Raw genomic sequence first — 25,221 nt, 5'->3', positions numbered from 1 at the left:
CACATAACCACGGATGGATGTGTAATGTACGGAAGAACTGTACCAAAGCTCGTTCTGAGAGATGAAAGTTTATGGAGAGGCCTTATTTGCACATGCCACTCATTGAATGATCAAACGAACACCGTGTAAAACAGGACTGTAAAAAAGCACAGATCCTTTATTCCGATAGATTTAGGTTTAAGGGACAATAAAGTACTTCAGATTACTGCTAACTGCCTTGAATCTTATCTAAGCACCTGAAACAGAGAGCGGTCTGTTATCAACACAATTTATTGTTCTTGTTAGCTGTTCCTGTTATTTAGCAAACCTCTCCTTGGTTTTAGGTAGATCTTCAAAACCTTCAGTGGGTGTGTAATCAGTTATTTGTGATAATCAATATCTAACAGAAAAGTGAGGAGTCCAAAGAATGTATCTATTCTCATCAGGCACAACAGAACAGTCACTCCTCGCTTTTAGCAATAGCAAAGGACTAAACCTCACCAAACGAAGTAAAAAAAGGAGGACCTGTGGTACCTTAGAGACTAACCAATTTATTTGCTCAAATAAATGTATTAGTCTCTAAGGTGCCACAAGTCCTCCTTTTCTTTTCGCGAATACAGACTAACACGGCTGTTACTCTGAAACCTCACCAAATGAAGTAAAAGAGCCAAGTCCCCAGCTGGGGACAGGCCATTAAGAATGCTCGCCCACGTCTGCACAGTACGCAATGTGCTGGCCCTCCGCTCCCGAAGCAATGCAATGGCAGCTTTTTTATAAAAAAAAAAAATCAAACTTTTGTTGAGGTGTTTTCCTCTCTCTTTCAAACACAAACACACACACACCACTACAGGCAGAGTACCCCTGTAACACGCTGGTTTTATACTATTGAATGAAAATACTTCGTATGTAGTCCATTGTAAATAAATCACTCTTCACAACTTGAGATTTGGTTCCTTCACCAGAAACTGCTATCGAATTTATACATTACATGGATCACCAAACTTCCAATTCCAGGCGGGGGAGGAAATAATGGGGGTTTGTTCGTTCCTTTTAGGAAGACCAACCTTAAGTTTTATGCCTAGTAAATAATATTTTATTGCCTTTGATTTACTGGGGCATTTCTATTATCCCCCTCCAGGACTCTGCAAACTGCTTGGGTTAAAGGTCATTTGCCAAATCACTAGAATTAGTGAAGAATAGCAGAAACCTGTAAAAGGGGGAGGGGACGCGCAGTCAAACAAGCAGGATCACCTGAAATAAACTAATAAAGAGCCCCAAGCTCTCCCGTTTGGATGGCAGAGGGCTGTTTATCGTCGTGTAATTGAATAATGTTATCGGGCAGAGGAACACGCCGAGCGCTGGACGATCAATAGAGAAAGGCGAGCAGGCGGACGTATTTTAGCAGCAGTTTGGCAATAACCAAAGCAAACGCTGAATCGTTTCGTTGCTGGAATTCTTGGGGGGGGGGCAAAGTCATATTTCTGAACAGGGAATTGGTAAATCTCAGGCAAGTTTTCAAGTCATGGGGCATAGGAGTGGAAATAAGAGGCAGCAAGCCAAACAGCCTGCAAGTCTTTAAGAATTTTAATTTCTTCTCGCTATTTAAAACAGCTGGGCGAGGCAAAGGGGCGGGAGAGAGAAGTATCAACAACATTATAGCCTCTCATGCTTCCCCAGCTTTTGTTTTCCAGTTTTTGAGCAACAGAGATCTCAAGTTACTAGAGCCTTCATTCCTGTATGTCTTCCAGCTAATAATTAAAGTGTTTTCATCAGAAATCATGCTAATTATAATTTATATTAAGAGGAAAATCTATGGCTAAATATCCCAAATAGGCAAGTCGGGACACAGCAGTTATTGACTGATTTTTTCAGTGCTTTAGTTCTTTTTAGTGCTGTTATAGAGCCTGTAATATGATTAAATATTTTTAACATGGAAAACACATTATTTCTTATCTTACAGATACACTTACATAGTTAACTGCACAGTGTAATTCATGTTAGCAGAATACTGGATACATTTTGTGTGTTCATTTCAACATGAAACTCCATATGATTTATATTCTGACACCTTGGCTGGTGGCCATACAAAAAGCAAGATCCATTCAGAGGTTGATAGAGATATTTCTCCTCCATCTACAAACTGTTTGGGGGAACAGGCAGCTGTTTCCTAGAAGAGAAGGCAAGATTTTCTAAATTACTCACCTTGAATATATTAATGCATATTGAATGTTATTTTAACTTGTGTGTATGTGTAATCACACACGCCTAATCCTGCAAATACTTGTATATGCCCTTAACTTTTATTTGTCCTGCATAGTCCCAGGAGCATATGTGTTTGCAGGATCAGGGCCATAACTGGTAGTGGGAATGGCCATGTGATAAAAAAGCATTTATCATGTTACTTTGATCTCTTCACCTGTACTCTCACAGAGGAGGCAGTGTGGCCTAGAAGATAAATCACTGAACTGCAATTCAGGAGAGGCCTGGGTTCTAGTCCTAGCTTTGCCACTGACCTTAGGCAAGTCAATTTCCCACTCTGCCTCAGTTTCCCCATCTGCAAAATGGAGATAATGATACTGACCTCCTTTGAAAAGAGTTTTGAGATCTACTGATGAAAGGTGTGATAAAATAGCTTCACCTGCACTCTGCTCACTAATTCATCTGCCCAGGGACTATTTCTAACATTTCAAACTCCTAAGCACTTTCAAATAGCTGCAATTAAAAAAAAAAAGCAAATAAACAAAACCTCTCCAGGAATATTTCCGTCCCATACCCCTAAATGTGGAATTTTTCTCCTCTACCAATCATCCATCTCTACCCCACCCCCTAATAAAACTGCAAACTTGCCCTGAGGTAGAGAGGTTAGAATGTGTTGCCAACTCGCATGATTTTATCTCAAGTTTTGCAATAATTGGAGTTGGTCCTAAAGTCCCAGCTGCTGTTCAAGAAATTGCATGAGAAGTTCAGCTTTCATTTTTTTTTTAAAATAACTTTCTAGTCCTCACAATTGCAGAGCGAACTTTGAAAAGGAAAAGCAAATGCATCCAAAAACTTCAGAAACTAGAAGGCAAGGGAAGAGAATCCAACAGATAAGACAATGTAATATATTTTAAAGTCAATCTCCTGATTTTTAAGCCAATCTCATGAATTTTTTTGGTCAGGAAGGGGACTTGATTCATGATTTTTGAACATCTAGGGTTGGTAATATTGGATACAGAAGGGGAAATATTGAGTCCTGGTTTAGAGACACATTTCATTCTTATTTATATCTATTATTGTAATAAGGTCATGCAACTACTTAGTTTTGGTCTATGCACATATTAATGGACCTGTTAAATGTATAACAATTTAAAAAAATTGTGTGTGTGTGTGTGTGTGTGTTAACTCCTTGTATTGGGTCCCTCTGAGCTGTATAGACAGAATGCACAGAACCTGATCAGCAGGGGTGGAGATGAACCACTGAACTGCAGTGAGTGCCGATCAGTGAAAAGGTGTGCACAAGTGGCTTAAAACTCAATTTTTATTCCACAGGGGAAGGAACACAAGCCAGAATAGGGAAGGGACAAGTTAAAGAATATTTAGATAAATTAGATGTATTCCAGTCAGCAGGGCCTGATGAAATTCATCCTAGGATACTTAAGGAACTATCAAAAAGAAAAGGAGGACTTGTGGCACCTTAGAGACTAACAAATTTATTTGAGCATAAGCTTTCGTGGGCTACAGCTCACTTCATCGGATGCAATCTCAGAACCATTAGCAATTATCTTCCTGAACTCATGGAGGATGAGTGAACTCATGGAGGATGAGTCACAGACAACTGGAAAAGGACAAACATAGTATCTATCTTTAAAAAGAGGAAACAAAGACAACCTGGGGAATTATACTCAGACCACACAGCCTAACTTCAATACCGGGAAAGATACCGGAACACATTATTAAGCAATCAATTGGTAAGCACTTGGAGGATAATAAGGTTATCAGGAATAACCAACATGGATTTGCCAAGAACAAATCATGCCAAACCAACCTAATTTCCTTCTTTGACAGGGTTACTGGCCTAGTGGATAGGGGGAAGCAGTAGATGTGAGATATCTTAATTTTAGTAATGCTTTTGATACAATCGCACGTGACATTCTCATAAGCAAACTAGGGAAATGTGGTCTAGATGGAATTACTATAATGGGGTGGTGGTGGTGCATAACTGGCTGAAAGACCACACCCAAAGAGTAATTATCAATAGTTTGTGGTCAAACTGGGTCCCACAGGAGTCAGTCTTGGGTCCAGTACTCTTTAATATTTTTATTAATGATTTGGATAATGGAGTAGAGAGTATGCTTATAAAATATGCAGATGACACCAAGCTACGAGGGGTTGCAAGCAGTTGTGGGACAGGATTAGAATTCAAAACAACCTTGACAAATAGGAGAATTGGTCTGAATTCAACAAGATGAAATTCAGTGACAACAAATACAAAGCAAAGTACTGTATTTACAAAGGAAAAAATCAAATGCATAAATAGAAAATGGGGAATAACTGGCTAGGTGGTAGCACTGCTGAAAAGGATCTGGCGGCTACAGTGGATCACAAATTGAATATGAGCCAACAATGGGATGCAGTTGTGAAAAAGCTACTATAACTCTGGGGTGGTATTAACAGGACTATCAGAGATAAGAACTAGGAGATAACTGTCACACTCTACTCTGCACTGGTGTGGCTTCAACTGGAGTATTGTGTCTAGTTCTGGGTACCACACTGTCGGAAGGATGTGGACAAACTGGGGAGAGGCCAGAAGAGCAACAAAAATGATAAAGGTTTAGAAACACTGACCTATGAGAGAGACTAAAAAACTGGTCATGTTTAGTCTTGAGAAAAGAAAAACTGAGAGGGGAGTCTGATAAGTGTCTTCCATTATGCTAAGAACTGTTATAAAGAGGATGGTGATCAATTGTTCTTTATTTCTACTGAAGGTAGGGCAAGAAGGAATGGGCTTAATTCGCAGCAAGTGAGATTTAGGTTAAATATTAGGAAAAACTTTTTTACTGTAAGAATAGTTAAGCTCTGGAACAGGTTTCCAAGGGAGGTTGTGGAACCCCTGTCATTGGAGGTTTTTAAGAACAGATTAGACAAATACCATTCAGGGATGGATAGGAATACTAGGGCCTGCCTCAGTGCAGGGGGCTAGACTAGATGATCTCTTGAATTCCCTTCCAACAGTCCGTTTCTCTGACTGTTACAGCTGTCTGCAGGACTGCTCTCCCTGTGCTTCATCAGAGCAGCCTGATGGTTTCTCTAACTTATGCTAGGGGAGAAAAAATGCAGCTGAGGATTGGAAGGGTGTGATGCTGTCTCACCCATGCCCTCTTTATTCCATCGGTGCTTTCTTTTCACAGTTATAGCATCAGAAAGGAGAGGGGCAGAGTGGGAGCCCCTGTGCTACTTGTATGCCATCGGAGGATCAGCCTTACACAGGGGGGATCTCTCTGTCAGTGCTTTATAAACTGGCTGCCCCAACTCAGAGATTCTGACCCATGTTTGGAAGTGTGATATTAGATTGCAAGCTCTTTGGAGCAGGGACTATCATTTTGTTCTGTGTTTGTATCCACCTAGAACAATGGGGTCCTGGTTATTGGCTAGGGCTCCTATGCAATACAATAATACAAATAATAATAGTATGAAAAATATTTTTCCTTCCAGGGCTGCTCTGCTATAAGATCTGCTTCACAGTGCTGTTAACACAATGGGAGGTTACCGCTAATCTATGAAAAATATTTATGTAAGCAGTGTCAGGATGAGCTCCACCCTGACATCTGGTGGTGAGGTGTGGCAAGTTGTGGAAAAGAACTTCAGGGGCCGATCTCATTTGCATAGGCACACCCACCATGCCTAGAATGAGACCATAGCTGCCCAAATGGTCACTTTGGCTGCTGTGGGATCCCCAGTGTCTCTGTTATTGGGGCAGAAAGAATAAATTGTTATTACCCTGATTATGGGAACTGTGCTTGGAACTGTATGTGGCCTTTTGTTATGATGGAGGGATTCACCATCAACTAAGTAGCACTCGCTAGGCAAGGGTCATGGGTTCCAAAACTGTGTGACTAGAGAGAGGCTGGGGACAAGTATTAATACTTGGTGGCATGAGCCCCTTGGTGAGGGCCTTACATGCTAATTGCACTTCCTCCTCTCTCCACTGTGGAATATCAGAGCTAATTTTGATTTCATTAGAAGTCTAGTTGTAGGCTGCTGAGCTCATTTTGGGCTGACAGTGCACCAGCACTGGGGCTCCCCGACTACAAGCTGAATTCACCTAAGAGCTGAAATCACTGAGTGTTGTGTTAAGTAGTGGGGGAGCCTGAAGATATATTGTGGAGCAGTTTGCGGGACGGCTGGAGTGCCTTGCGGACCGGCTGGTGAAGCAGTTCGACGCGGAGCAGTTTGTGGATGGCAGGAGCTGCTTGTGGGCCGTGGAGCTGAGTGAAGGAGTTCGTGGGGCAGCTGGCAGAGCAGAGAGCAGCTGAGCGAAGGAGTTCGTGGGGCGGAGCGGAGCGCTGCTATGGAGCTATGGGGCGGTCAGCTTCAGATCATGTAAGGTGCCTCTTACCCTGTCCCATTTCCACCCAGGTTGGGAGGTAAAGCTCCGCAGGTAAACTTTCGAACTCTGGGGCTGCCCTGACCAGGGACAGAGACTTTTGGGGCATTGGACTTTTGGGACTTTGGGTGATTTGGGGTTGCTGGACTCAAGAACCAAAGGGAAAGGGGCATGCCCCAATTTGCTTGGGGTGGGTTTTTTTTTTTTTTGCTCATGGGTTGTGTTATGAATCCTGTTGGTGGTGTTTCCCCAACATAATGCCACATTGTTTCTCTCTGTTATTAAAAGGCTTTTGCTACACTCAGACTATGTGCTTGCGAGAGGGGAAGTATTGCCTCTTGGAGGCGCCCAGCGGGGGTGGTATATATTTGTCCCAGGTCACTGGGTGGGGGCTCGAGCCGGTTTGCATTGTGTTGTTCGAATGGATCCCCTAGATATTGAACCCGGCCCTTGTTGCTGCCAACTCTGACGGGCAGAAGGGTTACATTTATCATATGGTATTTCACATCATGCTATCTGATTGGCTGGCCAAAAGGTGCAGCAGAAGCCCATTGGCTTCCACACACCTGAGAGGAAGGCATTTAAGCCCTTTCCTCCTAGCTGTGCATTATTGCACACCAAGAACAGCACTGTATGAGTTATTGCTGGATAGTTACTGCAAAGCAGGGCATCGACACACTCTATATCAAACTATTAAAAGAAGCAAATTCTGACTGCACTACAGATATAACTTTATTTGATACCCCCATTCACATCCCAGTTAAGAACAGTGCTAAGGAGACATGATTTCACCAAAACTCTTCACAGCCTGCCTTGAAATGGGAATGAGGCAGATGAACTGGAAGGGTGGACTCAACATCAGCAGAGAGCAGTTTAACCATCTCAGGGGTTCGCGGACAATATTGTGTTGATCACTGAAAATACTATCAAACTATAGAAAATGCTGCGAGAACTCAACACAAAAAGCAGCCAAGTCGGACTGAAATTAACTGCTCCAAAATTAAATTTCTGTGATCTGATACCGTACCAAAAGCCCAAATAACAGTCAAGGGAGAATAAATAGAAGAAGTCAAGCAATATGTCTATTTGGGCCGAGAAATTAACCTGCACCACGATCAGGAAGGTGAACTCTCACGAAGAAAGAAAGCATATTGGTGTGCATTCAATTCTATCAAGGATGTCCTCCAAGGAAAAATCAACAAGGCAACATGCACCAGCTTCTTCAACTCAACAGTACTGCCAGCAATGTTGTACGGCAGCGAAACATGGGGACTAACAAAGACAGAGGAGCAGCAACTGTCTGTCACGGAGAGGACGATGGAAAGAAGAATTCTGGACATTTCAATCCGCGACTGAGTCCCCAGTGAAGTGATCAGACAGCAGAGTGGAATGCAGGACGTCATTGCTGAGAGCAGGCATAGTAAAATGCTATGGGCTGGGCATATAGCGAGGCTCACTGACAATTGATGGACTACAGCTGTTGCCAAGTGGTACCCATGGGAACTGAAATGATGACTCGGTCGACCTCCAAAGAGATGGGAAGATTTTATAGCGACAAGACAAGGCCACATATGGAGAAGGAAGACCAGGTTATGAGAAGAATGGAAGATGTGTTGTGGATCAGCGCAATCTATATGAGGGCTGAAGGACCGATCGATCAAGGTGTCCAAGTTACTGGAGGAGTTTAGTTAACAAAGTTGCAGTCTAGTTAAAGCATGTGCCTTGCATCTTGCGTGTCTTCCTGCATGTCTGGGACAATTCCAGGTCACCTTGTGAGCACCATTGTCAGACTGAAAATTTCTCTTGATACTCCCAGATGGGGCTTGGTAACAAACTGGGTGAGGGCTGTTGGGGTAAGGCAACTGTCTAGTCAGCCACCCTGGTGTATACTAGATATCAAAGTCCAGTTCCTGTGTGCATGAGGGAGGAAAACCACCACACTGGGTTCTGGTGGGTTGCTATTGTAATCTCAGATCTACTGAGGTTAGGCCTCCATTCTCCACTATACTCTAAAGCAATCCTTCTCATTCGTGAAGTAGCTTCTTTCTGTAACAGTGACAGGCACTCACCTCTACCCAATGTGCTCCTTCAGACTACTGTTGTAACCATCCACTGTTATCTATCATTATTACAATCTTTCTTCCAGCTGAGCATTCTTCGGTAGCAACCCTTAGTTCAAAACCTAGTAGCCACAGTGTACCACTGTCAGCAAAACAGCCCAGCAAAGTAACAGCTACAATCACAGATACGCACCTGTCTGATGATAATTGCTCTGTTGTAGTTAATTATAACTGTCTTTATTGTGGGTTGCCAATTTAGCAACATTCATTCACTTAACCAGCTCTCCCTCGAGCTAGTTATTGTGATCCTCACACAGCACTTCCTTTCTGAACTCCAAGGGGTCATATGGTAGCATGTCCAGATTACATTACGATTGCCAATATTACCTATGGGGTGAAATCTTAGCCTTGATAGAGTCAGTAGCAAAACTCTCCTTGACTTAAATGGGCCCAGGATTTCACCCATAATGAACATCAATTTTTTTTCTAATGGGCTACTTTTATAAATGAATTAAGATACTGTTGAATGGTGACACCTAATGTGTTATCTAGTTTTGAAGGCAACTGTTGCTTTCTTGAGTTGACCTGAGGAGGACAAAGAGAGAGAGGAGGAAAATAGGGAAAGGTGAATAGCAAAGGTTGCGTTATCTATTATCTCACAATCCTGCTGCTCTACAAAAACTTCACAATCCCATCTGTAAATAGTAAGATGTTCACAGGGTGGGAGAAGGAGGAGGAATAATAGAGAGGGAGAACAGAAGAGTAGGTGGAGAAGGAGTTCGGTCTCCTTCAACCTGTCTATTTTTCCCATGTGCAGAGAGCCTATAAAATAGTGTGATGCAAAGGTTTTACTGACACAAGTTTGGGATGGTTGTGTTACTCATAAACAGCCAAGCCATGAGTGAGTTCTCCATGCAATCCCAAAGGAATGCTGGTAGAGCCTTTATCCCATACTACACAGTCAAGTCTCAAGGAAATTACCACCAAGTGTTAAAATATTTTATTTGCCTATTCTTTGTATCCTTCCTCTTGCTTAGACAGGTGCCTTGTCTACTGTAAGTCCCACTGTATAGGCCTCAATGGATGAGAAAAGATTAGAACAAATACATTTTAAAACCTCTACAAATTACTTAACATAGCTTTTCTATACATAAAATCGTCACCAACGCAATGTCTGATACTTCAGTACCTTCCACTGCTGTGGACAGCTGGGACTCTCCCCTTTGAAATACTAGACCTTAAACTTGTCTTTGATGCAGGACTGAATATTGTCAGTCTTGCACCGGATACCAGAGTAGTTTTGGGGGAAGGGAGGAATTCCACTTTTAAAATATAATTTGAACATTGACTTGTGTATTATTTTGTCATGACCTTGTGAGTGTATAATCATTGTTGGAACTCTGCGCGGGAGGGGGAGAATGATGTTGACTTCACAGATTAGGGTGCACAGAGCTGAATATGGCCCATGATCTCTCTAAATGATCATATATTTGGCTTTTGGATAAGAAATCACCTATTCATAAATGAATCATCTAAAAGATGCTGTCCAATCTAAGATTGCTTAAGCTTTACTCAGTTGAATTAATGAAGCATGTAACAATCATTTTCACATACTGTACTACTTTAAAAAATATATTTACGTTTAAAATTCTTTGCTGCATTTGTCTGGATGGGATTTTTAAAACCAATCCAAAGTGAAATCAGATTTTTCAAAATATTTGTTTTAAAAAAAATCAAACTTCCTATAAATGTGGTATTCATTTTAACTAGATCTCCTGTATTTAATCATAAATGTTAACATTGTCTTTGTCATGTAATTGCACCAATTGTACTATGAATCTGCTCTGAAAAAAAGCAAATGTTCCTTGCATCTTAATTCTTGTGGTGCAAATAGGATATGCATAATATCAAATATCTCTCTTCAACCATCATCTTTTTTGTAACATATGGGTTACGTAAGATGCTTTCAAATGCTTTGGTTATGCAGAGAGGAAGAAAGTTACCAAAACATAAAGATCAGATTTTTAAAATTGAGAGACTTCCTAGTCTACACATGGTTGAACTGCATAAATTGGCTATCATACATCAAGGCATCATGCATGATTGGTTTCATCTGTTTTACCCAAATTGAATAATTATTTACCTTATTTTCAGTCTCTAGTTCAACATCTTTGCCTTTAAATAAACTATATTCTTATCAGAATGGGATAAAATGTCAAGATCTGACAAGTTTTTTAAAAAATGCCTTTTTAGTACAGTATATTTAGGCTCGGCAGAATTTGATGTTTTTAATCATTTGACACATCATCAAAGCTTATTTTAAGCATTTATTTATTTTTATCGCTTAACATTTTCACAGTTGCACAAAATTATGGGGTGGTCAGACAATTATTTAATGACAGTAGAAGCTGAGATTCAAAAAGTTAATGCTTTATAATTAAGGCTGCTTGTCTGTCATGGACAGATTCCATGACTTTCTGTGACCCCCGTGACTTCTGCAGCCAGTGCAGCAGGCTCAGGGGCTGCCTGAGCTGTGCAGCCCCTGGACCAGCAGCAGTTTGGGTGTGGGAGGGAGCTAAGGGATGGGGCAGAGTGTTGGGGTGCAGGGCAGTGCTTACTGGGGGCGGGAGAGCTCCCTGGCTCCCACTGGCATGTCCCTGCAGCTCCTAGGCAGAGGGGCCAGGGGGCTCCGCACATAGCCTGCATCTGTAAGTGCTGCCCCCACAGATCCCATTGGCTGTGGTTCTCGGCAAATGGGAGCTGTGGAACCAGTGCTTGTGGCGGGAGCAGCACGTGGACCACCCCGGCCACCCATCCTCCTAGGAGCTTCAGGGACATGCTGCCAGCCCTACCAACCCTCCCCACAGCACCAGTGCGGGTCCTGGGCTGCACACCGCCACCTCTCTCCCCACTGCCAGCATGGGTTCCAAGCCACACACTGCCGCCTGCCTCCCCCCAGCATCAGCAGGGGTCCCAGGCTGCCTCTACCCAGCACCAGCACCCGCGGCCCTCCCAGCCCAAATTTTATTTAGGGGGAGATAGTAAAAGTTATGAACAGGTCATGGGCCATGAAGTTTTGTTTGCTGCCCTGACCTGTCCATGACTTTTACTAAAAATAGCCCTATTTATAATCATCAAAACATAAATTATCAACATCACATATCAAAATAAACAAAGTAAATATCCTTAAATCAAACTCTAATACATTTTCAAATGGCATTTTTCTAACTTTGCTTATCTGTAAATTTCAATTATCATTGGAAATAGTTTTCATCAGTTTGTGTGTGTGTGTACAGTGAAATCCATGTTTATCAACATTTACTGATAAAAATCGAATCCTTCCAAGCCCAGGAATATTTTTATACAATTTCTCATTAGTAATATGAGTTTAATAAATATGCAAGGCCAAATGTGTCACAATTAGTATTTTTAAAAAGTAGAGAGCTGAGAGGGAAAAGTAATCTTCATACCCAAATGATTAGAAAACTGAACCCTTTGAAGAATTGGTACTTCAGAATCACCTCTTTTCAAATTCCATGATACACTTGGTAGCTGGAACCCTAATAATTAGGACCTAATGATTCTGTCAGGAACATTGAACAGGGTTCCATATTAGGGTCCAGTCATAGAATATCAGGGTTGGAAGGGACCTCAGGAGGTCATCTAGTCCAACCTCCTGCTCAAAGCAGGACCAATCCCCAATTTTTGGCCCAGACCCCTAAATGGCCCCCTCAAGGATAGAACTCACAACCCTAGGTTTAGTAAGCCAATGCTCAGACCACTGAGAGATCCCTCCCCTTCAAGGTACTGAGCATCCTCAACTCCCATTGCATTCAGTGGAAGTAGTGTATGTTCACTAACCACTTCACAGGGTAGGGCTTCTGTAGATCTGTGTTGAAAGGTGTGTTTAATTACAAAATCAGTCTTAACTTAGGTACCTCCTGGAGCCAGCTGTCCTATGCTGCAATAGACAGCTCTTCTAAGGAGCAATACAGAGGAGCCTAAAGGAGCAAAAGATCTTCATGGTTCTTCTGGAGAAAGTTTGTAAAGAATGGATATGGCATCTTCAAGTGAGGGAATTTTAAGTGAGAATTGGAAAATGGGTAGAAAGTTATGAAAGGACAAAAAATATCATTTCTTTATGCCCAAATGGCTACATGCTGACTAGGACCATGGCTATATAATGCAACATATTTTCAACTGGATCTTTCCATGTGAGGTACATGGTCCGAACAAATGTAGACAAGGATTATCATGAAAGTTATCAGTATCATCATGGGCACTCTTGTAATCCTACACAAATTACAGTGGGGTTTTAGGCTCCAATCCTGCAAACATGTATATATGTGAGTAATTTTACCCATACGAGTAGTCCAATTGGGCCATTATTATGTAGCCACAAAAATATGCTCCTTAGGGGCCAAATTCTCAGACCCATACTCATTTGAGAAGCACCTTAATTTTATGAATAGTGCCATTGATTTCAGTAGGATTACCCATGGAGTTAAGATGCCACTCTCAGAATCTGCCCTTAAAATTAACATAATTTATTTGAAGGACACAGACCAGAATAACACCTCTTACAATCAACTGAACAGTAAGCTAAATAATTTTAGCATACTAAACTGTTTCAGAATAGGATAACATATGTTAGAGCTAGTTACAATTTTTCAACAGCACAGTTTTCTGTCAGAAAATGTTTTCAAATCAAAATGGGAATCAACAGGAACACGATTTGACTAAATTTTTGACAGAAATTTCAAAACAATTTGAAATCACAATAGAGAATCAATTTTCTTGTTTGTGTTGACTTTCTTGTTTTGTTCTGATTGTTTTGTTTCAACTTTTATTTTATTTAACTTTTCCCTATATAACAATACTGTAATATTTAACATTTTAAAATATATTATAATGTTTTGACATTATCAAAACAATATTTAATAAGGTTGCTTTGATTTTCCTGACCTGAAATATTTCAAAATTTCTGCTTTTCCTATGGGTTTGTGATGGGAAAAAATCTGAAATATTGGACTTTTCCACAGGACAGAAATTCCATTTTCAGACTAGCTCTTTAAGTATATTTTAGTTCCAGATGGAGGAAAGACAATAATGAATCTCAATTAATTCCACCATGAATCAGTGTTACCAATCTTTGAAGAATGATCAAGAGTTCCTTCTCAATATTCAAGACCTTAGAAGAAACTTCCACTAAAGTCCTCTTTGTCACTTTGTTTTTCTAAGCAAGAACACATTTTTATTTTTTTTAATCATATGAGCTGGTCGGGTCTTTTCCTGTATTTTTCAAGCCCTAATGTTTTATTAACCAAACTCGTTGCTTTAGACTTGAGCTCATGTTCTCTGAGGAAGTACAAGTGGTAATTATGCAAGTCTTTCCTTCCCTGTCATAGGCAACATTCACCAGGAAGATTTACAACCTTTACCTTTCAGATATGGGGACTAGTTGTTTAACTAGAGTAAGAATAATTCTGACAATGTAAATACTATCAGAATTGGAACAGTTCCTCCAGGAACTAGTCATTTGGAAGGACCTGGGACTTTATTCTTGTATTGTTGGGGGTTTTTTTGTTTGTTTGTTTTGGGGTTTTTTTTGGTATAACACATTGGTTCTACTGTGATTCCTGAGACAGGAATTATTTGTATTTTGTTTAGTTTCAGAAGCCAGATAGACACTTTATATGTGATTTGTTTTACCTAACTGCATTTGTAAGAATCAAGATAACTTTCAGTCTGAATGATACCTATTCAGACCTAAGAAATACTATAAAATAACCCTGGACAAATTCTTATAATTTGGAGAGATTTTAATAGGAGATTATATTCTTTCACAGCAATGGAGTACTGATCTCCAAAAATGCAATCATGAAACCTATAAACAGACATTCTGTAAATTAACTTCCATATGAAGCCATAATGTGGTGATTTCATTTTCTAGCTAAAGAGTTCAACATATGGGATACTCAGTCTGTCTCAATTCCATATGGGCCAAATTCTGACTCATGTGGGGGAAATGGTATTGCCCCCCATTCCTTTAAACAAATATGAGCCAAAAGCAGTAGCAGGGTCTGAACCAAAGCATGTTGAAGTCAGAGAGAGTCTTTCTATTGACAACAGTGTGCTCTGGATTTGGCCCCTAATGCATATGCTTATTCTGATTGACAACAGTCCTTTGCACAACTCCTGGCTTCACATATTCTATTTGAGCCAAAAGTAGGGCTAAAACATGGGAGCGGTGTGTGCGGAGGCTATGCAAAAGGCTTGGTTCAGACAGGTATTGTTTATACAGGTATAATACTTCTAATAACCAGGTCCCTCTGTGCCATGCATCAACTTTGTCACTTTTCAGTGGGGTCATAATAAGGACCTTTTTTCATACCAGGTACAGATTTGTTCAGTGCTTTTATGGCCTATGATTGTGCTTACACCTAGACAGAATTTGGCCACCTATGTTAAAAACTACACAAATGCCCCTCATAAAAAAATAAAATTAAATGTAAACTCTATAAACAAACTGCATATGGAGAGCCAAATCTTTAGACGTCAGCACCTAAGTTAAAGCTAGTGCCTCCTCCTTCATGTGCTTGCACCATCAATTTGGTGTCTGGAATGGAAAAACACCTAAGTACCCATAGCAAGTATTTCAGTGGACAAGTGAAGAATTAATCTCAGAGTATTTTTCTACAACCTCACTCTTTTATTGTGTGTGTGTATTGACCCAAACGAGTGGTATCGTTTATAAAAAATAGAAATATTAAAAAAGACAAAATAACAAAAAGCAAACACATGTCCCATGTAAAATAGGTGATGACAGTATGATGTGCGATATTTTTATTACCACATATTTGGCAAGACTTGGATAACTCACATTTAGCCAAAATATATATAAATAAAAATTTGCTAGTACTCCACACGATCACATATTCGGTATGTATATTTCCTCTCATCATATATAAAGCAGACATTCCTTACCTTACCTGCATTCTGGTTAATCATAGATCAGCAGTAATGTCCCTCAGGTTGTACAGCCTTTTAAAAACTGGACAGGTAATCGTGAACTGTCATGTATCATCACTTCACTGCCTTCTGGAGCCATCTAGTTTCTCTTCACTGCCTTCCACAGCCCTCTTAGCTGGCTGGTACATCTGAAGTTTGCTGGCTGCTCTTCACTGAGCTCTGGGATGGAGAACCCAGAGCAGTTTACAGCTGCCAGAACATCTGGAGTCCACTGGCTTCTCTTGGGTAGGGACCCAGAGCACAGTCTTAACAGCTGTGCAGCTGGCTCCCCCCTTCATCTGAAATTGTGTTTATCCAAAGGTTTCAGACTTTGCCAGAGACCTTTGGATACATGGGTTATACTGTGCATGTATGTATGCTCTTCTATATTGCAAAACCTAGTGTTCATTTCAATCATTATATACATTGACATTAGGCTGCATTTATAGATGTCACTAACTCTCCCTCATACAAGTGACAATCTTGTGCTGCAGTAGCTAATGTAGGCCAAAGAGGAAAGGCAGAGAGAGTATAAAAACAAACAAACAAAACAAGTCCTGATTCTACAATTGGATCCATGTGGGTGGACATCTGTGGCTGGAGCTTCATTGTAGCATCAGGGCCTATTTGGAATAAACAAAATACATAGTGGTGGGGCAGGCTACATCTAGTGGAGGTAGGGGTTTGCCCATTGTTTGAGAAGCCCTGCAAAACTCACTCATTGCTCTGCTACATGTGTAAAATAAGGTCACTCCAAGCTGCTTGCAGTAAAATGCAGACAGTACCCTACATCATCAAATATCCTTTCTTATCTCTGGGCAGCGTTCTGCCCTGGGATCTGTGCAGAGTCCCAGCTAATTTCAATGGGAGCTGCACATGTGCTTTAGAGGGTAGAATTGGCTTTATTTCCCATGGATCAGTAATTAAAAGTTTTACTTTTTGGAGTAGAGAGGTGACCCCAAAATCTGAAACTAATGGAAACAAATTCATATAATTACAAAGCCTCCTGTTTCATACTTCCTGATAGGTCTTAATGCCAGCCAGGATGTACTTTACGTAGATTACCAGATTTCTTTCAGGGCCAAATCCTGCTCTCAGAGCATAGCACAAGCAACCAGATATGAACTGGAACTTCTACAGTCGATCAGTTGGCTTCCCCCAGGCTACAGAGTAGCATTGAGCCCCTCTGTCCTATTACTCATCCTCAGAGCTGCAGCACTTCTCCATCTTTGAGCCACTGGGCAGAAACACAGATCTGTCACCTCCTTCTGCACAGCCAAGCCATAAATCACCTGATTCTGCTGTGCCCAAGATGGGAAAGAGGCAGGACCTGCCCCTAAAAACAAGTAGTGATCTACTATGAAAAGCAGAATTAAGAATGAGCATTGATATGTTGCTGGCTGAATTCTAATGCACCATATGTGTTGTCCGAATAACGAGCCAAGCAATCATGAATGATTACAGTTGGTCCAGAAAGAAGATGTTATGAGCAATCAATGCTCAATTTATAGTGTTCCAACTCCAATCCAGATAGCATAAGTAAAATACATAATAAATATAAATAAATGCATTTAGATGTAGTTAATAGTGCAACTTAATATCCCATGTAAGTACAATATTATATAGCCTTATATTGCTCTTACCGTGAGGAGTAATTTATAGGTAAAGAAACAGAGCTTAAAACTAAGAGACTGTGTTTTTAAATAATCTACCTGAAAAGCATACTTACTTACCTTTTCTTCTCCTGCTATGCGTGCACTGAGTTGGTCCAGGGAGTTCTATGAGGTAAGAAATTCCTGCCCAACAAAAGTTCCTTTTCTAAAAAAATGAACATAATGGAAAAGGCGAATAACTTACCAGGCAGCTGAAAAAGGAGCTGACTGTGTAGAGAATTTCACACCTAATGGCTTTTGGTCAGTAAAGTATATAAACAAAATGTAATTTTCTATGCAATTATAAAGGTCACACAAAATACTATGTTTTAGAAAACCACTCAAAGACTATATTGCTCACTAAGTCCTTAATTCTGAAAACACTTCCTAGCATGAGTAACTTTACCTACCTTACATAAGTAAAGTTACTCTGGTGTGTAAGTGTTTGTGGGATTGGGGCCTAAGAGACAGTTTTCTTTTTGAAAAAGTTTGTGTAACAGCAACAGGAAGATAAATTACTTTGAATGGTAGCAATTAGAGAAATGAGGAGTGTGATGAATTTACCATGTGGAAAACATCTTATATTGTTTATAGTCATTAAACTTAGCTTTAATGACACTACACTGATTTTCAGAAAGAAACAGTTTATTTGATGAATAGAAACAAGCTGATCAACAGTAAGTACTTCCCATACACATGATAATAATGTTATGATCTCTAAATACCTTGGTACTTCACACTTTTACTGGACATTAAATTACAATGACTGTCTAATACATGCCCACTGGTAATTTCTAAGGATTCCTTAGTTTCATATCAATGTCCTTAACCACATATCAATATCACAATCCAGAACATGCCACTCACTTGAGAAAATTATTACATGAAGCACTATCAAATGAGGGGTTAAGGTAAATAGAGAATACTGACCCATTGTTGTAGAACATCACATTCCAACATCACTCTACACAAAAAAACAAAAAAACAACCCTCCCCCCACACACATTGCAGATATAGTTTGTGTCAACACATCTGAGGTCTTTTCATAAACACTGTTGAAAAAGAAATTTAAACCCACTTTCAAATGAAAGTCAATGTGCAGTTACGTGCATACTAGATACACAAAATTCATTAAATACAAAATTCATACTGTACATTTAAATGAAAGAAAGAATGTGCAGTACAAGCCTGATTCCACACTAAAATAATAATTATCTTAAATGTTAGCCAAAAGTTGGTTTAATTGGTTACATTTGGAAGGGGTGGGGGAGCTACCAAACATTGCTGAAATAAAATATTTTCCCAACATCACAGTGTTTATTGTAAACCCCGAGATTCTATTTCAGTATATGAAAAGATTTTTCTCCAAACATCATAGATATCACATGAAATGAAAAAAACAAAATGTTAGACAATTTCTTTTTCTTTTGGGGCTAACTCATAGCCCCTGATAAAAGTTTAGGTCAATACTCTTACAATATGAATGGAGCAAAAAGTGCTCCTAAAATAATGTCTGTGACAAAATTGGCACATACATATAAATATCTAACTATACAGTTTTGTTTTTATGACCCTATTTTCCCCTAGTTTATTTCCTACTTCAAGTATTCAGTTGCAGAGTTAAGGTAAAGACCTGATTGTAAGAGACACAGAAGGTTGTCCCTTACTGTGACAACAAGTTCTTCACAAGAAACTAGTTCTGTTGTCTGAGTTTGCAAGTGCAACATTTGTCATATGTGCTAAATAAACTCCAAGAGCTTTGCTGTTTTGAAAACAAAGATCTAAAATTCCATTGATAGTTAAAGGACAAACTTTTTAAACATGAATGAATTTGGATCACTTATGCTATCCTAATTCTATACATTTTATTCTATTTACTGAGATGAAACATCAAGAAGGACTCCTGCTTGACTTAGTTGCTCTTTATTTGTACCAAAAATGATGGTACAACTAAATAAGATACTGTTTTCTACACAACAATCATTTTAAAGGGGTTAATATAGGTATGGCTCACACAGGATGTTACTTCAGGGATAATTGCACCAATGATTTAAAAAAATAACATTTTTCTAAATTCAGTGCAAGACTTTCGGAATAACCACATTAGAATCCTTTTTTTACAGCAGCAAAGAAAAAACTACTAAGAATTAAGGCCACCCATGCTTAAATTCATTGTTTGTCCTTTAATAATGCAAATATTCAATTGCCACTCACGTCAGTATAGAACTACTTCTTCCACTGACAAAAAGAGAGATGCATCAGTAAAACAGCTGAACATTTGCATGTTTGCCAGACTGACTGAAAATGGTTATGAAGTTGTAAGGATCCTCTCTCTGAGGAAGTGGTAGAGATTTAACTCTCATTTGTGTCTCATCACTCCATTAGAAAGACTTCAGATTTTTCTTTTTCCTGGCATGTGCTTTAAATTATTCATCTTTACTTGAAATTCTTTGTTGACACAGACAGCTTTTCATTTCTCCTTACTCACTGATATTTTCTTGTTTAACATTGAAAATTCATTGGGATCCATGATGGAGGCTGTTTGTTCACTATAGAAAACAATGACAAATGGTCCTTCATTTATAGGAGGCCTAATGCATATACTGTATTCACAGCATTCTTATCTTGATATATTTATGAGTCCCAGGTTTTATTAATACATACCTGTATGCATGTGGATGGTAAAAGGTTGATCCACTTCTGTATATGTGTGCATGTATACACATATGTACATTTTCATACCTCAAGCTTTTACCATCCACTAATATATAAATTTGGTATGTAAATTATTGATGATCAATTTAGATGCCCCATGCATTGTCAGAGACACACACCATATTTTCATAAGGCTAATCCTTGCCAACAGCAAGTAGTACCAAAAATTGATTTCATTTCCAACCTGGCCCAGAGCTTAATACTCGTTACACTATCAAAATGTGATTATTTGAGTAACAGTAGATAAGAAAACAGAGGAGGCTTTTACTTAGTTTTTACTTTTCTGAAAAGCCCACTTCTAACTGGGGGTAAGATTAACGCAGACTCCATTATATAACAGTGTACTAATTCCTTGAATGCACTTTAGAAGTGTTACTGTAGAATACGCTAGGCAGAATCAGCAGATGAAGATACTGCACCTAACAGAACCTGAATTACACATTAAAAATCAATACCAATTAATCAGCATTGCTTAAAAGACTCCATTTAACTGAACTTCATTAAATAATAATATTCTGAACACAAGGCCCATTAAAGGTGGAAATGAAGTTCTTACAATTTCTGATTGAGTCCCCTTCATTATCATCCAGAGTATCTGACTTCATAATGACTACAAGAAATAATGGAGAAGACACCAATTTATGCAGCATTTCATCTGTTAACAACCTCAGCATTCATCTTCTGTTTCTATGATCTGCTCCAGGATGTCATGGTTACATTTGGAGATCCACTGCAATAGAGTATCAGTTTAATTCTGCAGTGCTGCATTTTTTCCTCTTCTTTCTCCAGCTCCTCTGATAACTGTAACAACACAATAAACCATTCCAATTATTAAAATGCTTGACAAGTACAAATAGTCCCAATTCTTACCCAGTCAAGGCTCTCACGGAAGTGAGAAGAAATTTTGCTTAAATAGAGAGTGAGTTAGAACTTAAAGATGTCCAGATTTGAACCTATTATATTTATAGAATGCCAGTCATCCTAGTACCTAGGCCCATGTTTATTTCTTCTACTGTTTATTTGTACAGCAAGATCTGAAAGACTGGGCTGCTTTTAAATTTCAAAGATGTGAGAAACCACTGGATATTGTGATTTTTTTTACATGTTAAACATATTTACGTTTCTTATGCAAATGGGCAGGATCTTAGGAGTGGAAGTGGTGCAGTTGCTGACAAACCTAAAGGTCTTTATTTTGAAAGAAGGCAAGATCCTTTCATTTGCCTGCAAGTAGAAAAGCAATTACTATTTGAAATAAGAGCCTGGTGCTGCTGCCCCCCGCCTCCCCCCGCAAGAGGTGCTGAGGGCCCTTAATTCCCAATGAATTCCATGGCAGGTCAGGGTATTCCGTACCTCTCAGGACCTTCCAGAATTGAGAGTACTGAAAACAACAGAACATTTTACCAGTATATTTTAAAGTAAGTCCATTTCAATTTGCTAGAAAGTAGATTGAGGTATTTTAGAAATGCAAATCTCAGATTTATAGAAGGTTAAAATATACAAATGTTCACTATGACCATTTTTGTCCTGTAACCACTTACCCACAAGAATTGTACTTACTAGTATGAGTAGTGTTATTGAAGTCAATGGGATTTCTCAAAATAATAAGCACTATGGGCCGGAGTCACAACCCTAGGAAGTTAGTGGAAAGACTCCTACTGCCTTCCATGGGCTTTGGATCAGGCACAAAATCTGGTAGTAAGTATATGCAGGGTCAGGCCCAACTCATTGTAATTGCAACAGAACTCAAGTAACAATAAAATGCCTAACAGCCTTGAATACAGTGCAGTCAAACAGTCTTATTCAGTACATGTATACGTCAGAAAGTGGGAGTGGGGAGAGAGAACCAAACAATTATCCTGCAGTGCATGTGCACATTAATTTACTGAGTTTGTGAATAAAAAAGGACAAATGCATTTACCTACTAGGATTCTCAATTGTTGGTCTCACTTTCACGTAACTGACAAGTTTCCCTAATGTTCGTTTAAAAATGACATAAAATATATTATTACATTCAACAAATCATCTTTCTGGTCTTGATACTGTTAAAAGACTATGATGAAGTTGTTTTGTAAATAGAATTATTTGGCTAAAATGGCGTTTTATTTTTAAAAGCTAACACTTTATCAGTGTGGTTATTCTGAAAGTGCAGCTCCACACTGCTTAAGTGCTGTGGACAAACAAACATGCAAATAATTTGAAATCTGTATTTACAGGTACATATCTGTGTGGTGGCTGCGTATATTTATAGTCAGATGAACTATCAATCTTCCTACAAGAACTTCTTACAATTCTTTTGGTTAAAACACTTAGGGCCTGATCCAAAGCCCATCCAAGTCATAGGAAAGATTCCCACTGACTTAAACGGGCTTTGGATCAGGCCATTGAATAGGAAAAAAATGACTTCTGCAGAGCTGGAAAGCAAGGGAGTTCCTAAAGTAGATCATGTTACTAGTTCTGGCACATAAAATCTTTGCAAACTTTTTATGAAAACTGTAAGTCAGAGCACGTGTTACATTTTGTGAACTGTGCATAGTTCCCATTCTTTTGTGTACTGAGGATTTTATAATCATCCAAAGAGATATATAGATACAGGAAACACCCATGGAAATTAATTAGAAGTGTACATTCCTGCAAGTATTAGAACAAAAAATGTCTACACCATTTTTTTAACAGGTTGGGAAATGAATAAAACAACCACAATGACTGTTTTATCACAATCTTCTATATACCTTGATATTTTACAAGCTAAAGCACCTTTGCAATTAACACTCATTTATGCTGTTAAACGTAAAGAATTCAGATCAAACAATGCTAGTCTGAGGAAAAGCAATCAAAGGCAAAATACAATCTCTCTGAAGTCCATTTTCCTACTTTTCATTTAGGGTTTGATGTACAATAACAGAACTCCTGGATAAAACTCCACCCACTTAATCAACCAATCCATTCTTCAGGAAACTAGATTATTGGAAGTACACCACACATGGGAAATGCACAAAATTTTTCAAAAAAGTCAAATAAATATATAAAAGGATATTGCTGTCAAACGCCTACTAGGTCTGAGTAAATATAATTTATATTTGTGTTTCTTCAATGCAGTACACAGCCTACACTGAAAAAAATATAAACCTAAGATTTGGCTAGATATATTGGACCTGATATTCAGAAGTGCTGAATACCCAGAACTCCGAACGATGGCAATTCGGGAGCTACAAGTGCTCAGCACCTCAGAATGTCCGTTAGATATCACTGAATGAAAATTACACAGGGATCTGAAGATATAAAAAGTGTGATTGCTCATAATGTATTTTCAGAATATTTTTCTTTTGGATAAAGACACCTGCCTGATTACTAGTTTCTGCCTCCAGTCCAGTTCCTTTCAGTGGTTATTTGCAGAGAGGGTAAACACAAAGGGGTTAAAGGGGAAACTGTTTAATAACGGTAGTAAAATGCAAGCTATTTTTGACATCTGGGTTAATGTCCATTATGTTCCATATGCTTTCCAAATGTTTGCAACAAGCACCCTCATACAAAAACAGATACTCATTCACATAGCCTTAAATTGCCCTCTTCTAACCTGTTACAAATTGTACCAGCAAAAAGACCAATAACTGATATGGTCATTAGTGAGTGAGAGAGAGAAAATAGCCAGTTATTGTTAGAAAATTGGTATCTAACCAAATGTTGGTACTACAAAGCTATCATTAATCAAAATCCAGTAGGGCCATTTCTGCTCCTTAACAATCTATTAGAAGACATCTGCATTATGACTTAATATCTTTAGAAATGTTGTCAGAATGAATTCCCTGTATTCCTAGTGAAGATTTATTTATTATTATGATCAAAGTACTAACAGATTATGTTAAATAATTTACTTTTCTTGCTCTAAGCAACTAGCCAAAACAGTAATAATTCAAAAATAGGATTAGAGACCATTGATACTAGCAGTTTTAATACTGTGCTATGGAATGCCACATTATAATCTGAATGCAATTGCGATCCAAATGCATTCTTAAGTATTTGTGGTCAACCCCAAACTATGAAATATTGAGATGGGTAATGAAAAATGGCATGGAATTCTATTCCTGATTCTGCCACTGACTCACTATCTGACCTTGGGACCTTTCTATGCCTTAAACCCCCTTATATCGGAAGGTAATTAACACAGAACTACCTCACAAGGGGTTGTAAGGCTTAATACCTTTAATGTGCTTTGAGATTCTTGGATGGGTGCTAAATATTATTATTTTTCAGTCTCTGTATTTGATTAAAACTATATGTCATAATAAAAGATTACTTTCATATACTGAATTACGAGTAAAAAGTGAGTCTGTGGTTTGTTCAGATACTTGTAACTGTCAATATTAGCATGTATTACAGAATAGGTGATTCCCAAGGTCTTCAGTGACAAGTACCATGTGGGCATAACTGAAAAACTGCAGTTGGATTCAGCTAAGAATCTGCTCACGACTTCAGGGCAATCCTGCATTTTAGATCAATGAGAATCTTGAGGACTGTTTTTCCCCTTCCTCTCAAGTGCAGATGCAAACATAGTCAAAATTTAGAAACTTGAAATTCAACACTCAGGACAACATTGGGTGCTTTTGTATGCAAATCTAATAGAAATGTGCTCCACTATAATTTTTCTTATATTAATACATTATTGAACACAATAGGCTACCTACAATTTGAACTCCTCTGTCACTGCAACCTGAGGACTTGTATTTTTCCTGTAATTTTTTGACTGCCAAATTCTTGGGAGGGGACAGTCAAATCCACAAAGAAGATTTTAAATGAATAAAGATCTGCCTGTTTCTAAATGAGTATAGCATTCTGTCAAACACTACTATATGGATTTAAAAGTCTGTAGCAAAGAGGGCCAAACCAGGAGAAATAATTAAAATATAATTTTTTATCCAACCTGAAATCGAAAACTTGCAATACTGAGATGCCAAAGACACCTAAGACACTTGCTGAGTTAAGTGAAAAGGTAAAATCTTGTTTGAATTTATAGCATTCCTTCAGTGTCCCTCTAGGAGTTTGGCTTTATGCCAGTGTTCCTTGTTAAAAATTTGTTAAACGTGTTTGGCATTAATGCAAACACAAAGTACTCATTTGTTACCAATTCTATTGGAATGCATTCATTTAAGGCAATGAAGTAGTTACCAGAAAAGAAAAAATGTTCATTAAGTACATTTTAAAAATACAATGATGTATGCAG

The 25,221-nt window shown here is 38.9% G+C and overlaps 1 protein-coding gene across 8 annotated transcripts in view; it reads right to left on the bottom strand.

Annotated features, from left to right (window-relative positions):
• Positions 1-17,936: 17,936 nt before the first annotated feature.
• Positions 17,937-25,221, bottom strand: part of ERC2 (ELKS/RAB6-interacting/CAST family member 2) — an 833,583-nt gene continuing 826,298 nt past the window's right edge. For all 8 annotated transcript variants that reach the window (XM_078853606.1, XM_078853612.1, XM_078853608.1 and 5 more), the window contains one exon: positions 17,937-20,804. The gene's annotated coding sequence lies outside the window, so the exon portion shown is untranslated. The remainder of the gene's footprint in view (positions 20,805-25,221) is intronic.

Source organism: Lepidochelys kempii, chromosome 7 (genome assembly GCF_965140285.1).
Source record: "Lepidochelys kempii isolate rLepKem1 chromosome 7, rLepKem1.hap1, whole genome shotgun sequence".
Lineage (NCBI taxonomy): Eukaryota > Metazoa > Chordata > Testudines > Cheloniidae > Lepidochelys > Lepidochelys kempii.
The sequence above is the reverse complement of the archived record's forward strand: the minus strand, read 5'-3'. Positions and strand labels throughout refer to the sequence as shown.